A 14,442-nucleotide genomic window follows, 5' to 3' on the forward strand; every position below is an offset into this window, starting at 1 on the left:
CTGAAGCAGATTATGGTAATACTACTTTATACATTCCCTAAAGTTGGTTTATTTTGTTAATCTGTTTGGTCTGGGCGGTAGACTAGAAATGTATGTCCTAGCTGAGACACAGAAATTATGTTTAGGATCATAGTATCTCATACAATAGGGGTTGAACATCTGTGGTCTTAAATTATAGGGTTGTAATTTGTAATTTTGAGTGCAGAAGTGATGCATAGAATAGAGTTATGGCCAGAATGAAATGGTGCTTCATGATTTTCTTAATAACAAGATCCACATTTTTAGAGCTAGTTTGTCAACCTGAGTTAATCATCATCAATTACTGTATTGTAAATACACCTATTTTCGTAAATAGTTACCATTTATGGTCTTTAAAGAATGTCCTGAAAACACTCGTTAATATTTCTCTTTTATAAAAAAGAAGGAATAAAAATTAACTAATCACGACAATTGGTGACCAATCATGAGGGTGAATAAAAATATAGTGAATAGATGAATTGATCATCAAAATTAGTATAAAACATCTATCAAAATAGCCATTGATTTTTGCGACAAATTCTTCCATAACTCTTGTTGTTATAAGGTATGACACGGCACATTAACTGAATGTACTCCCTCCATATTAATCTCATATCAGTGACAAATTTTCCCATGAAATTTAGGTCTCCTAGGGACTCTAATTTCTAGTCTTTGTATAAATTACATTTACCAACAAATTGTTTCTCAAATGGCATAACTTTCATTGACAAACTATTCTATATTGAGGTGATAATGACGTAGGACGAACATTCAATTATATCACGTCATAGCAACAGCAGAGAGATCATTCTTCAAATGAATGATAAACTCATGGAAATCATACTAGAAAACAGAGAAAATCTCTGATCTTGTAATTGTGACTCAATAGAAATTAGAATGAATGAAAAGACTACATGGAAAATGCTCATATACAAGCAATAGAAGAAATCTGCTCTAACAGATTCAGTTAGACTGTTAGAGATTACAGCTCTAAATATAATTCATTTGCACACTCACAAAACTTGAAAAAGGTACGATAGAAAACAATTGAATAAATCCTCAATTTTTTTTTTTGAATAATGTTTATTTTTGACATAATTAAATGAAATGTATTGTTACGTGTGTGCGACTACATTATTTTTATTTAGGCATGTGATCATTGAAACATTTCTCACAATTTTAAAAACTACTAGTCGTTTTCTCTCCTATGTGAAACATTCTTTCAATTCACACAACACTAGTTCTATCCAATGGAACTGTGTTACTCTTTCAACTTCCACTCATTTAACTAGTGTTCCAACAGCTAGCAATGGTGTTAATGGAAGTAAGGGAACATGCACTGAAGGTGCTGATGCTACTTGCACTTCTACTACAGAAATACAGTAAGATATAATGCAATACTCGTGCAAGATATCCTAAAATTATTGCAATAAGGGAATAAACAACATGGGGATCATACTTGGTTACAGACCTTGTTTTCGTCCAGGCTAGGCTCAACTGGTTCACATTTGGGAGTATTTGAGTTTAAATCCTGGTTGGAGCAATCCTTGGTGTTGTGTAGCAGGTGTGAATTACAAGTCTCATATTGCTTAGAAAAGTAGAGATTGAACACTTTATAATTGAGAGGACCCATGCATAAACCCAATACCTTAAGGTCTTAGGTTAAGATGTGGGATCCGACTCACTTGTATGGTTGCTTTGGTCTTAATGTGGATGATTCCACGGACTCCCCTCATAAGGCAGCAATTGGTTAGACTTTACTTATCTTTCGACCAAACTACAGTTATTAGGACCTCTTTTCCTTAGAGACAGGAGGGATAAGACAAAATACCTACTTTGTAACATGCAAGATAACTATTGAAGTTGTGTTCAATGCCTTAACATTGATAGTGTAACATGCAAAAGTAAATTTTCCCCAATTTAATAGTTTTTTACTATATTTTTCCTATTTTGAACTTAAACAATTTTGAAGATGGAGTTTTATCATCTGCTTTTATGGGTGGACTTCTTGTGGCTTCTCCAATATTTGCCTCTCTAGCTAAGAGATAATTAGTGTAATCATTCATGTTCCAATCGATGTGAAACCTATTCTTAGTATTATATATACTTTTATTATATATCTTAAATATACAGCGCCTGTATGCTTTATAAGATAAGTTGCAAATGTAATTATAATATGATTTTTTTCTTTATGCCATCATTATTCTGTATAGGCTGTTTGGTGTTGGCGAGGCATCGTTTATAAGTTTAGCAGCCCCTTTCATTGATGACAACGCCCCAGCTCCTCAGGTTTGTTTCTTTCCCTTGTAGATTTTTAGATACAACCATAGTTGAAAATCTAATCAAACTTAGGCAGAGTGATAACATAATGAAATGAAATAGGAAAATGGTATTTGCAGCGAAAGCTTTTCTCAAGAATTGTCCCAACCTGTATTTCCACTAAAGTTTTAATCGCTGACTTCCCCCTGTTTTCCACCAGCACCGTGATTTCCGCAAATCCCTCTCTTATCATTGGCTATTTTTTTTCTCGGGACAATTCTAATCGCTAGATATAGCAATGCTGAATGAAATAATATACTATTTTTATGAGATAAATTCAGGATGATGAGATGATACTTCTATGCAAAATAGGGACGACCTTAACATTCAAAAATACTTACAAAAATAGTTACATTTACATCTTGTAATCAAAGCAAGAATATTAATTGGATAACAATTTTTTTTAGGAAAATGCTAGATATCAAGAATAATTTTATCAAGAAAGATTCAAGAATGACATGGCAGAATAATCACCCTTAGATTTCAGTCCCACCACCCCATGATTTCCGCACCACCCCATGATTTCCGGTCAGGCTGAGATTTTATTGGCTAACATTAATTTCAGGACAATTTCTTGATAAAATCTAAGGGTGATTATTCTGCCATGTCATTCTTGAATCTTTCTTGATAAAATCTTTCTTGACATATAGCATTGCTCTTTTTTTTATCCTTAAATATGTGACGTTGTGTTATTATAATTATGGAATGTATAAAATTACACTCGTGGGTCTTTTATTAATCGTTTTGATCCTCAAATTCGCTTCGAGTACACTAATTAATTTGGATAATTTTCCATTAATTTGTTTGTTTGTAAGAGAGGGAGAGACATCTTATATTTATCTCACCTTGCACTGATTTTTCCTGCATTACACTTTAATTAATGGATCGAGGTAATTTAACCATATAATTTTTTTTTTCTTCATGTTTTTCATCTTTATTTTTACAATCAAATTATAGTGCAACTTTGCTCCATTTAAGAGGGGTAATACAGGTCTCACCACCTTTCGCGCACACACCATATCCATCCATACTTATTATTAATCATATCCCCTCGTTCTCATCATCCATCCTTTGGTTTATACACACACTATCACGTAAAAAGAGTAAATCATTTGAATAAAACTTTTACGTGATGGAAACATGGTTCATCGTCCTCATTACTCTTTGCATCATCTTCCTCGTCAAAGCCATTCTCTCCTCCTTCACAACCACCGTACCCCTCCCTCCCAGCCCACCGCACATCCCCATCATCACAAGTATCCAATGGCTCCGAAAATCATTTTCCCAACTTGAACCTTTTCTCAAAACTCTCCATGCCAAACATGGTCCTATCATCAATCTTAATATCGGTTCTCGACCTTCCATTTACATCTCCGACCGTGCTCTGGCCCACCACGCTCTCGTTCAAAATTCATCTCTCTTCTCCGATCGTCCTAAAGCACTTCCCAGTCACAAACTCATATCTAGCAACCAGCACAACATCAGCTCCGCTTTTTATGGCCCAACATGGCGTACCCTCCGTCGTAACCTCGCCTCCGAGATGCTTCATCCATCCAAGATCAAATCATTCTCTGAAATTCGGAAGTGGGTTCTACACACTCTCATCAACCGTCTCAAAACTGCATCAGAATCTACAAATTCTGTTACAGTTATTCCACACTTTCATTATGCTATGTTTTGTTTACTTGTTTTTATGTGTTTTGGTGAAAGAGTTAACGATGAGAAAATTAATGATATTGAGCGTGTACAAAGGACACTTTTGTTGAAGGTTAGCAGATTTAATATACTGCATTTCTGGCCAAAAGTTGCATGGATTTTGTTGCGTAAACAATGGGAGGAATTGTTGATGTTGCGTAGAGATCAAGAAGATGTTTTGCTTCCGCTGATAAGAGTGAGGAAGCAAGTTAAGGAGAGTAAATTGAACAATGCTAATACTGTTGTTTCCTACGTGGATACACTTTTGGAGTTGGAGTTGCCAAAGGAAAAACGGAAGTTGACTGAGGATGAAATGGTTAGTCTTTGTTCAGAGTTTTTGAATGCTGGTACAGATACTACTTCCACCGCTTTGCATTGGATTATGGCGAATTTGGTGAAGGACCCGGACGTTCAAAGGAGGCTTGTGGAGGAGATTAGGGAGGTGATGGGTGGTGATGGTGCTGGAGAGAAGGAGGAAGTGAAAGAGGAAGACTTGCATAAACTTCGGTATTTGAAGTGTGTGGTTTTGGAAGGGTTGAGGCGTCATCCACCAGGGCATTTTGTGTTGCCTCACGCGGTGAGCGATGATGTGGTTTTGAATGGTTATTTGGTGCCTAAAAATGGGACGGTGAATTTTATGGTGGCATGGCAGAGATGGGGTTGGATCCTCGTGTTTGGGAAGATCCGATGGAGTTTAAGCCAGAAAGGTTTTTGAAGGATGATGAGACTTTTGATATTACAGGGAGTAAAGAGATAAAGATGATGCCGTTTGGAGCTGGTAGGAGAATTTGTCCGGGATATAATTTAGCTTTACTCCATTTGGAATATTTTGTGGCTAATTTGGTTTGGAATTTCGATTGGAAGGTTCCAGAGGGTGGCCACGTCGATTTGTCGGAAAAATTTGAATTCACCGTGGTGATGAAAAATCCATTGCAAGTTCATATTTCTCATAGGATATAGATTATGTGTGTTATGCGTAACGGTAACCTTGGAGTATGTAGATAACAATAACATATTGCTTTAGTTCTTGGTGAAAGTTAAATGTATATATGTTGTTGTGTGAACCATCCTAGATTCTCTCTTGGCAATGTCATAATACAGCAGCGGAATATTATATGTAGATTTGTCACATGGTGAGATTTTGCTTCATACAATGATCCATTATGCATACATATGCTTTTACTATGTTGTTCATTTTTATATATCTTGTTTCTGGTATAGAATAAAACGTGCTCGCATAACATAAGTTGATGTAGTTGTTATAAATATTAAACTTGCTTTATTTTGGTAGACTGATACAGATTATGGGAGTAGACTAGGAATGTGTGTCCTAGCTGAGACATGAAAATTATTTTAGGTTCATAGTATCTTATACCATTTTTTTCTCACTAAACAGCTGTACTTTTAATTATAGGGATTTAATTTATAATTTTGAGTGGAGAATTCAGAGTAATTTTTGTCAGAATGAAATGGTGGTTCCTGATTTTCTTAATAACAACAATACAACATCATCCACAGCTTTCTTCAAAAAAAAAAAAAAAACATTATCCACAGCTGTATGTAGAGTTAGTTTGTCGACATGAATGAATCATTACCAATTGTTGTATAAACTATGCACTATATATTATAGGGTTAATTATGTTTTTGGTCCCTACAAAATTGCAACCTTGTAAGTTTAGTCCTTACTTAATTTTAATAGCATTTTTAATCCCTACAAAAACAAATTTACTTATAATTTTAGTCCCTGCTAAAATAAATTTTGTTTAATTATCCTTAAACTCTTAAATTTTTTAACGATTCTTTTTATACAAGTTTAGAACACTATGAACGGTTCATTTACTAAAATCTATAATTTTTTAACATGAAATAAATTAAATATAAATTTTTTAAAACAACAAAAGTTTAAGATATAAGTAACAAAAATATGGACGTATAAATCAAATTTTTGCGATATTTTTTTCCGAGGACCTTTTAATAACGTTCTTAACACGCCTGTAAAAAATTGTTGAAAAACTTAAGAGTTTAAGCATAAATTAAACAAATTTGGATTGAGTAAGGACTAATATTGAGTACAGAAATTTTTTGTAGGGATTAAAAATGCTATTAAAATTAAGTAAGGACTAAACTTACAAGGTCGCCATTTTGTAGGGACCAAAAACATAATTAACCCTATATTATATTATTGTGTTTGTATTGCTCTTAGGCATGTGTTTTTTTTTTTGAAGAAATCAAAATGGTATATATTAACAGCGGCGGTATAAACTCTTTAGTACAAGGTGTACCAAAGAAAACACCCCGAACAACAAACAAACAATCAAAGTTATTACATCAAAAGGTCAGTCGATACCCAGACAAAGTAAAGGGTCCGACCACCATCTCTGAGTACCGTACACAAAAGTAGTATTCTTAGCTTTTAGCCACCACAACGAATGATATTTAACTTTTTCTAATAGCTGTATAATTGGTGTCTCAATATTATTAAACAATCTATTGTTGCGTTCATTCCAAATCAACCACACACAGGAGCCAAATTAACTTTTTCTAATAGCTCTTAGGCATGTGTTTGATTTGGGAAAGTTTTGGTCCTAGTAGAATATATGAAAATTATGCCCAAAGAGCTTTCCTAGGATATTGACCCTACGTTGAAGTGTGATATTCAAGTATTGTGGAGGCTTTATAGACTCGATTCGATAATTAACTCGTTGAACTTGGTTTATGACTCAAATGAGTCGAACTTGAGTTAAAAATTAAACTTTTCAAATAAATGAATTAACTATTTATAGTTTGACTCGTGTGATTCATGAGCCAACTCAATATATATATATGTGTGTGTGTTAAATCAATTACACTAATTTTAAATGAAATATTATTTCTACTTATTTCAAAGTTTTTTTTATTACTACTTTACTAATAATATAACATAAACACGTCCACTTGAGTAAAAATAATAGAATTTCTCACAACGATAATGTCGACAGTGAGTGGAGTACAGAAAGCAATATAACATAAAACACACCCATACACTCATTTAAGCTTGCATGAAAAAAAATTAAAATTAATTAAGCTTGCAATTTCACGTTCCACATCGGAAATTTTGAGGATAGAAAACAAGTTATCTACGAAAAGACTCGTGTGCAGTCATGTACAATGGGAGGGAATGTTCCGGTGGATATTGATTAATAATTAATTTAATTACTTAATACTTAATAGTGTTGTTTGTGGTTTTTAAACCATTAATAGGTTTATGACCTATTTTTTCCCATTTAAACCATAGTGACCTTTGTCCCCTTGAACTTAGCTCGGTTGTTAAGGACAATGCATAATATATGTAAGTTTCGAGGTTCGAATTCCAGACACCACAAAAAAAAAAACCATAGTGACCTTTTTTCTTTTTCTTTTTCTTTTTATTTTGGTTCATTTGAATTGAGTTCTTTTTTTTTTTTGGAAAGATTCATTTGAATTGAGTTGTTTGCAAGCTTGAATCGAGTCGATCACGATCTCGAGTTGAGTTTTGAGACGAGTAGATTTGAGCTAAAAGATGTTCGACTAAGCTCTTCTCTATTAGCTAGGCTGCATATGCAATTAGTCATGTGGTTGAGGTATTTTTTACGGCAAATATATATTATATTTAAAAGGCTTAAATATGTCTTTAGTCCTTGCACTTTCATCAGATTTTGGTATTGGTCCTATCATTTTTTTTTGTTTGGAATTGGTCCCTGCATTTTGTAAAAATATTGGTATTGGTCCCTCTGTTAATTTTCTGTTAAAAAAAACACAAAACTATTGGTATTGGTCCCTGCACTTTGTAAAAATATTGGTATTGGTCCCTGCACTTAGTAAAAATATTGGTATTGGTGCCACGTGGAGTGAAATGATTGGGCCACGTGGCACTCCGTTAGTTTTGTGTTTTTTTTTAACAGAAAGTTAACAGAGGGACTAATACCAATATTTTTACAAAGTGCTGGGACCAATGCCAAACAAAAAAAAGTGCTGGGACCAATGCCAAAATCTGATGAAAGTGCAGGGACCAATGACACATTTAAACTTATATAAAAAGGAGAAATCTCCTACAAGAGTACAAACATAAATAAAAGTTTGGGTACAATAACAAAAACAAAAAATCCCTCCCACGAAAAAATAAGAGTAAAAACTAAAACAACACCAAAAAAATCAACTACACAACCACAGTCGAACAAGCAAAAACTAGGACTAAAACCCCTTAATCAACCAACCCCTACACAAATCTTCCACAAGACACTAACGGTACCAACACAGAATGAGTTCATGATATCACTCATAAAAGGAACATGCGTGACAAGAATATTTTTCTAAAAACCACTTTCAAGAAGTAAATTTAACCATATCCACTAACTAGTGCAAATACGTCTCCTTTCAAGAGGTTGAGGCCTCCTCTATCCTCAATGTATTTAACATGTCTTGGTTGGTTTTATTTCATGCTGTTAACATTGCAAACAATTGTAGTCAAATTTGTTTAACCAAGAATCTCATAGTCTTGTGTTAGTGATTATTTTGATCCTTTCCTAAAAAAACAATTATTTTAATACTTTTTTTAAAAGAATTATTATTTTAAACCTTGATCATGTGCGGTTATGTCATTATAATTATTAAATAAATGTATAAGATCACAAACATATCCACTCGTGCGTCTTTTGTTAACCATTTTGATTCTCAAATTTGTTTTGAGTACGCTAATTAATTTGTTTTTGGTCAAAAAAAAGACGTGTCATATTTATATTTTTTGAAGGATGTGTTATATCCATCCATAAGTATTAATCATATCCCCTTCATTCTTATCATACTCATTCATCCACCGTTTCATTGTCATATACACTGTCTGCGTAAAAAGAGTAAAGTAGTTGCATCAACACCTTTACGTAATGGAAACATGGTTCATTGCACTTGTTTCTCTCTGCATCATCTTCCTCATCAGAGCCACCCTTTCATCCATTTCCACCACCAAGAAAACCACCGCAACCCTCCCTCCCGGTCCACCACATATACCAATTATCACAAGCATCCAATGGCTCCGAAAATCATTCGCCGAACTCGAACCTTTTCTCAAAACTCTTCATGCCAAACATGGTCCTATCATCAATCTTAATATCGGTTCTCGACCTTCCATTTTCATCGCCGACCGTGCTCTGGCCCACCACGCTCTCGTTCAAAACTCCTCCGTCTTCTCTGATCGTCCCAAAGCACTTCCCACTAGCAAACTCATGTCCAGCAACCAGCACAACATCAGTTCCGCTTTTTATGGACCAACATGGCGTACTCTCCGTCGTAACCTCGCCTCCGAGTTGCTTCATCCATCCAAGATCAAATCATTCTCTGAAATTCGGAAGTGGGTTCTGCACACTCTCATCAACCGTCTCAAAACTGCATCGGAATCTGCGGATTCTGTTACGGTTGTTCCTCACTTTCATTATGCTATGTTTTGTTTACTAGTTTTTATGTGTTTTGGTGAAAGAGTCAACGATGAGAAAATTAATGATATTGAGCGTGTACAAAGGACACTTCTGTTGAGGATTAGCAGATTCAATATACTGAATTTCTGGCCGAAAGTTACAAGGATTTTGTTGCGCAAACGATGGGAGGAGCTGGCCAACTTGCGTAAGGATCAAGAAGATGTTCTGCTTCCGCTGATAAGAGCGCGGAAGCATGTTAAGGAGAGTAGATTGAACAATGTTAGCACTGTTGTTTCGTATGCTGATACTCTTCTGGAGTTTGAGTTGCCTCAGGAGAAACGGAAATTGAGTGAGGATGAAATGATTAGTCTTTGTTCGGAGTTTTTGAACGCTGGCACAGATACTACTTCCACTGCTTTGCAGTGGATTATGGCGAATTTGGTGAAGTACCCGGACGTGCAAGGGAAACTTGTGGAGGAGATTAGGGAGGTGATGGGTGGTGATGGTGTTGGAGAAAAGGAGGAAGTGAAAGAGGAAGACTTGCAGAAACTTCGGTATTTGAAGTGCGTGGTTTTGGAAGGGTTGAGGCGTCACCCACCCGGGCATTTTGTGTTGCCTCACGCGGTGAGTGAGGATGTGGTTTTGAATGGTTATTTGGTGCCTAAAGATGGGACGGTGAATTTTATGGTTGCAGAGATGGGGTGGGATCCTCGTGTTTGGGAGGATCCAATGGAGTTTAAGCCCGAAAGGTTTTTGAAGGATGAGACTTTTGACATTACAGGAAGTAAAGAGATAAAGATGATGCCATTTGGAGCTGGGAGGAGAATTTGCCCCGGATATAATTTAGCTTTGCTGCATTTGGAATATTTTGTGGCTAATTTGGTTTGGAATTTCGATTGGAAGGTTCCTGAGGGTGGTCACGTTGATTTGTCAGAGAAACAGGAATTCACTACGGTGATGAAAAATCCATTGCAAGCTCATATTTCTCCTAGGATCTAGATTGTGTTATGTGTAAGGTAACCATATCCGTGGAGTGTATGTAGAGAACAATAACATGTTGCCTTTGGTTGCTGCTAAAAGTAAAATGTTAAATGTGTCTGCAACTTTGTGTAATTAAACTATTCTTGATTTGTCACATGGTGTGATTTTGTTTCATCAAATGATCGTTATGCATACATATGCCTTTACTACCATAGTTGTTCATTCTTAGATATCTTGTTTCTTATATAAAATTAAACATGCATGGCCTTCTTGTAAGCCAAGATACATTCAATGTGAAAAAGTATGCTGTTGTTTGTTTGTATATTCAAGTTGGTTTATTTTGTTAGACTAATGCAGATTATGATAGTAGACTAGGAATGTATGTCCTAGCTGAGACAGGGAAATTATGTTTAGGTTTATAGTATCTCATACAAGATTATGCATCCTCCCTAAACATCTGTGTACATAAGAAAATTTTATTAGAGCACAAGTTGTGCATAGCTGCTAAAAAACTAGAGTTCTCCACCCTGATACATTTCACCTTACTTATTATGTTGGACTTAAAACTCCACCCTGATACACCTCAACATATCTACTATATCAGATTGCCTTTCACTGCTAACAAAAACCTGCTGCAAAGTAAACTTAAGACATATTACAGGCCTTAAATTCCAATATTTGAAACAAAACACCAGCCAATTAGACCTTCCATCATCCTTGCGTTTGGTTGCTTCTTGTAACTCCAATCCAGGGTTGTAATTTGTAATTTTGAGTGCAGAAATGATGCATAGAATAGAGTGGAGAAATCAGAGTAATTATGGCCATAGTGAAATGGTGGTTCCTGATTTTTGTCAATAACAATATTCATAGATGTAGAGTTAGTTTGTCAACTTGAATTAATCATCACCAATTACCGCATCAACCATCTATTAGTTCTATTTGATTGAAATAGTACTTTGTGTTTGTTCCATTCCTCTCTGCAAGTCCTACTTAAGTTCATTTTTTCTTAGTCATATCTTACAAGTTTACTAAAAAGAACTATAACAATCAACACATTGAGAACTTGAACAATTTCACGTTTGATTTGATAGTTTCTATTTTTTAATACTTACAAGTATCCTAAGGAAGTAAAGATACATACTCATAGTATCTGACTGACTATTTGTCATTCCTATGTCTTTATTTGCATCAGATATCGAGTTCATACAAATATGATAACATTATTTTGCATTGATCTTATTTTTTTTTTTTTTTAAACAGAGAATTTATTGATAAACACCAAAATCGTACCAGACGCACAAATGGTGCGTTGAAAAAACAACGATACAAAGGAGCCCGATATGACGGTAACCCAATTAAACCAAAACAGAACAGCATTAAACCAGAAAAAACACTGCTAAGCGGCCAGCACCTAGTACAACAGAAAACAGAACCTAAAAGCCCCATGACTCTAACCACCAACATTACTGACAGCAAGGGAGAAACACCATTACTGCAGTCGCTTCAGCAGACTCCTAAAAAGCCACAGCCGCTCCCTCCAAACACCAAACCACTTATGTTTGTATAGCGTGAAATGCAGATATTGTGGAGGCCAAACTGAACTTCTTATGCCAGGCTTCATATGTGTATTAAACATGTCTTCATTGGTTCCATTTCATGTTATTATCAATATTGCATATGATTTGCCAAATTTGTTTAACTAAGAATATCATAATCTATATAGTTAAGTTTGGTTATTTACTCATGGAGTGATATTTGAACAACCATTTAGTTGACAACTCATGGGACAATCATAATTTACAAAGTAAAAGTAGGTATTTGCACAATAACGAGAGTAATAGAGAGATAAAATAAAAAATAATGTAAGTATGAGAGAGAAAATTGTCTCAAAAATTGTCACAAAATATATGTTCAAATATCATTTCTCTTGCTCATAAATCCGGTTGTTTTTGTGTTGGTGAATTCCAAAGGCCTTATGTGTGCATTCAAATATCATTTCTCTTGCTCATATATTTTTGAATAAAAAATTAAAAATGCGATTTATGTGTGCTTGTTTTGAAAGATAAAGAACTTGAATGGGAGAAAGAAAAGATAAAAGACCTAAGTGTTAGATAAATTGAATAAATAATCACGACTATTGGTAACCAATCATAAATAAAAATACAATTTAAATAGAGTGAATAGGTGAATTGATGATCCAAATTATAGAACATTAGTCAAAATAGTCGTTGATTTTTGGGAATTGACAAATACTATCTTCAGTCTCATACATATATAAGAAAATATTCTTTTTTTAACTCACTTGAGTTGACTTGGTGATATTGACTTGAGACTTAGGAGTGAGCTAATTTACATTCTTCAAAAAAAAAATTACATTTTAGACCAAATACATTAACCGATTCTTTTATTTATTAAATATGAGACCGGAGCAAGTACTTCCATAACGTTTGCCGTTTGTTAGTGGCTATGACATGACACATTAAATGAATACGGGCTTTCTATGTGTTAATCTCTCATCAGTGACAAACTATTCTACGTTGAGCTGACAATGACTTAGGTAGGATCCACATTCAATTATATCACGTCAGTATAACAATAGAGAGATCATTTTTCAAAGAGCAATGTTATATATCAAGAAAGATTTTATCAAGAAAGATTCAAGAATGACATGACAGAATAATCACCCTTAGATTTTATCAAGAAATTGTCCTGAAATTAATGTTAGCCAATAAAATCTCAGCCTGGCCGGAAATCATGGGGTGGTGCGGAAATCATGGGGTGGTGGGATTGAAATCTAAGGGTGATTATTCTGTCATGTCATTCTTGAATATTTCTTGATAAAATCATTCTTGATATCTAGCATTTTCCTTTTTCAAATGAGTAGTGATATATGTACAACCATTTGGGACAACTTTGATGACAACTTTCATTTTCTATCTTCTCATTGGTCCAAAACAATAGAGAGAAAAAAGAAGAGAGAGAATAAGAATATAATGTGAGTATAAGAGATAAAATTGTCAAAAAGTTGTAATAAAATAATTGTACAAATATCATTTCTCTTTTCAAATGAATGATAAACTCATAGAAATCATACTAGCTAGAAAACAGAGAAAATATCTGATCTTGTTATTGTGGTTCAATAGAATGAATGAAAAGAGTACAAGGAAAACGATTATATACAAGCAATAGAAGAAAACTGCTCTAACAGTTTCAGATAGAGATTTCAGCTCACAAACTATCTAATTATTTAGCTCCAAATGTGTAACAATTTTAGAGGAACACCAATATGGTCACAACCCTAAATATAATTCATCTGCACACACTTGCAAAACTTAAAAAATGTACAATAAAAAACAATTGAATAGTTCACAGAAAAACAATTGAATAATGTATATTTTCGACATAATTAAATGAAATGTATTGTTATGTGTGTATGACTGCATGATTTTTTATTTAGGCTTCTGATTATACAAATATTTCTCACAATTTTAAATAACATTTTACTATTTAAGAGACGTATTGGTTATACAAAAAATAATGAGCTAGTTTAATAGATTCTTACAATTTAGAGATAATAATTTACACCTACCTATCTAACCAGGACCACTCATTTGGCAGAACATTTTGGTACACAAAAATAACAGTACAGACATAGTGTCGTGCCACAAAAGTAATCCACTTGAGTTCATATATTATGGGTACTGTTTTGTCTAACCAAAAAGGACAATATTTAATTTTGAAAAACATATTTTTAGTTTAAAACACACGTTTTTATGTTCATTAATAATTATAAAACACTCAAAGTCTACATGAAATAAATAACTTTGTACTATTTATAAATAAATATTTTAAATTATTCAAAAAAAAATTATTTTAAATTAAAATGACATTTTTATAGCTATGAATGAAAACATTTTTTTTTATGAAGTTAGTTAACGAATAACTACCATTCAACTCAAAGTTTTTCAATGTTTTGTACATCTAGTGTTAGATAGAAAGGATT

General features: G+C 34.0%; 2 pseudogenes across 1 annotated transcript; both read left to right on the forward strand.

Annotated features, from left to right (window-relative positions):
- The first annotated feature begins 3,396 nt into the window (after positions 1-3,396).
- On the forward strand, positions 3,397-5,202 carry LOC146943687 (cytochrome P450 89A2 pseudogene; annotated as a pseudogene).
- A 3,646-nt stretch (positions 5,203-8,848) lies between these two features.
- LOC146943688 (cytochrome P450 89A2 pseudogene) lies at positions 8,849-12,179 on the forward strand (annotated as a pseudogene). The gene is made up of 2 exons (XR_015025685.1): positions 8,849-10,474; positions 11,700-12,179. The product of XR_015025685.1 is annotated as a cytochrome P450 89A2 pseudogene (transcript).
- Positions 12,180-14,442: the final 2,263 nt, after the last annotated feature.

This window comes from Medicago sativa, chromosome 2 (assembly GCF_051527215.1).
Source record: "Medicago sativa cultivar Bolivia chromosome 2, Bolivia_mono, whole genome shotgun sequence".
In the NCBI taxonomy this organism is placed as follows: Eukaryota; Viridiplantae; Streptophyta; class Magnoliopsida; order Fabales; family Fabaceae; genus Medicago; species Medicago sativa.